At 42.7% G+C, this 2,436-nt stretch overlaps 1 long non-coding RNA gene across 1 annotated transcript; it reads right to left on the bottom strand.

The window, feature by feature from the left end:
- Positions 1-918: 918 nt before the first annotated feature.
- LOC147962310 (uncharacterized) lies at positions 919-1,401 on the bottom strand. Its single transcript, XR_015609707.1, has 2 exons — positions 1,264-1,401; positions 919-1,168 (listed from the first exon to the last, which is right to left on the bottom strand). It is a non-coding gene; the product is annotated as an uncharacterized LOC147962310 (long non-coding RNA).
- Between the last annotated feature and the right edge of the window lie 1,035 nt (positions 1,402-2,436).

The raw sequence follows: 2,436 nt of genomic DNA, 5'->3' as shown, positions 1-2,436 counted from the left end.
TCCGATTCATCCCATTCCTTGGAAACCAGTATGCCTGAACGTTAGTTTGTTGGTGCTTGCAAGCGCACCAAATAAGTTAGTACTCCTGAAACTTCCTTCCTCTGTTCTTGAGGTCAAATCTATGCTAATCTATGAAGCTTAACGCAACTTTCCTCCCTGTGTTGTTTATATTGGCAGTTGATCGATCTGCCGAGGCATCCACGCATGCTCCATCCACCTCTGCTGATGGATGATCAAGAAATTCACGTTAGGGTCCGAAACCGTACACAAGCAACATACATGCAAGGAGCACTAGTCAAGCTCCATCGCTCCACATATTCGCACTATGCATTCATCCAATGATCCATTCCAAGTGACCAACGTTGTGTCGTTTACCTGATGCTCTGGTACGACCAGCAGTGGGGGAATGGTGCGCGAGCAGTGGCCTGACGAAACTATCAAGAGGAAAACAGAGCATCGCTTACGGTGCTGCGTCGGTCTAATCTGGTCATTAATGGGCTAACGTCAGGTTAGTATTGAGATGAGAGAAAAATGTATGAAAGCCCCTGCAAATTACTCCCTCCGTAGTGTCAAAAAATGTTCTACATTATGGAATGGAGGGAGTACTTATTGATGCACAGCGTGATGTAAAAGATTCTAGTGTGAAGGATTCTTCTACTCCCTTTCTATCCAAAATAAATGTGGTTTTAGTTCATATTCGAAAGCAAGCCTTATTGGTGCACAGCGTGATGTAAATGGATTTCGAGAATAGACGGCTCATGTTCATTGCAGGGTACAGTAAAAGAAACTATAGAATCAGGGGTAGTTTGGTCTTTTCTGGTGCTTATAAGTGGAAAAGACAAAATAAAATCACTAAAAATAGGGAAGTGGCATGGTAATCAAGGAGCCAACGAGGAGAGTGGCAATTTTGCCAAGACAATCTTGAAAGTGGCAATTTGAAGAAGCCACATATTGAAATTGGCAAATATCCAATTTTCTCATTTACGACCACACAACACTAACTAAACTGTGCTCTAATTGAAGGCATGGAAATTAGTTCACATCCCATGGATATCCAGCAATGAGATTGTTAGTTTACACGTACATATGCGCTTCTTCATTCGTCAGCCATCACGCACGCACGCACGGACGGAAGTGCAATTTCTTCAGACTGCCGAGCAAGATCGAGCTGCTACTCTCAAACAATGAAAATCTATGGTTTGTGAGAGAGTTGGCTGGTTGAATCAACGGTGGAGCTCCACACTTAAAGCAACAGCAGCTGACCTTCGCGAAATCATTTTCAGCACACAAGCTCTTGCCACCTGCTTCCTCATGGTCCGATAATGTCCATATTTGTGAGAGAGTTGGCTGGCTCAGCTTCGAGCACTGTTCATCTCCAAATCAATCGCTCAAATTTCCGGATCTACGAATCCATGATGCTGGTCTTAGCATAAATAACGGCGACTGTGTATACGTTAATAAAAACTTAAGCGCTATACCAGATTACTAGCAGTGCTTTATTGGCTTTGGATTTCCAACTCTACCGCTGATATGGATTTCTCGCTGCTGCCTTTACTACCACCTTGTCCTTCTTCATCACAAGTTTCCATCACCGACACTCCATCAAAGTGTGCAATTGCAACCCTGATAGATGAAAGAGCGCACGCTTTATTAGTCTGGAATCTTAGGAAACGAAATCAGTGTAAAGCACTACAACCTCAAAATAACTAAGCAGACAACAACGAGGTAATACAGAAATCAATAAGAACTGGAAACACTGATTACCTTTGTGACCCCATCAAACATGCGAAACCACGAACCGATATACCGACCCGAAGCTTTGCCTTCAGCCTGGGAAATATGGAGCACTTCCTATTTTACCATATATATAGAGAGAGGGTAACCGGCATTTATATGCAATATGATGTAGAGGTGTCGTGTTTAGACTGGGTGTCTGCGTGTTCCATAAGGACATATTCTAGTGATTACCTGAAATCAGTGGAGCTCCACACACGAACAACACCTTCAACAGTACCTGTAATTAGAAATGGAAGATTGGGATGGGAAACGATGGAATAAACTATAGAGTCATGCTCGAGTGTATGAACGTATTCCTCCTTCTGCATGTCCCATATCTGTTTAGAAAAGAAAAAAAACGCATGCATATATTAGAAATGCTAGATGCATGTTGTATCCATGTACTTTCCAACACAATAGCAAGACCTTGGCAGACCTTTGCAGTCTGATCCCAAGAGCCACTAATCAATACTGTTGACCATCACACGTGAAGAAATCCAGGCAGTACACGCTGCCTGAATGCCCAGAGAGAGTATACTTTGATTCGGGAGAATCAGGACTCCAAACCTGAACACCAACCATATATAACAGCTTCCAGTTAAGGTATAGTAGAAAAAGAAACATACTCCACCTTCATCATTGAATCAAAGTTTGCTTAGC

This window comes from Triticum urartu, chromosome 7A, assembly GCF_056163025.1.
Source record: "Triticum urartu cultivar PI428250 chromosome 7A, HENAU_Tu73, whole genome shotgun sequence".
NCBI lineage: Eukaryota > Viridiplantae > Streptophyta > Magnoliopsida > Poales > Poaceae > Triticum > Triticum urartu.
Note: the sequence above shows the minus strand (reverse complement) of the source record. Positions and strands in the feature narration are given on the sequence as shown.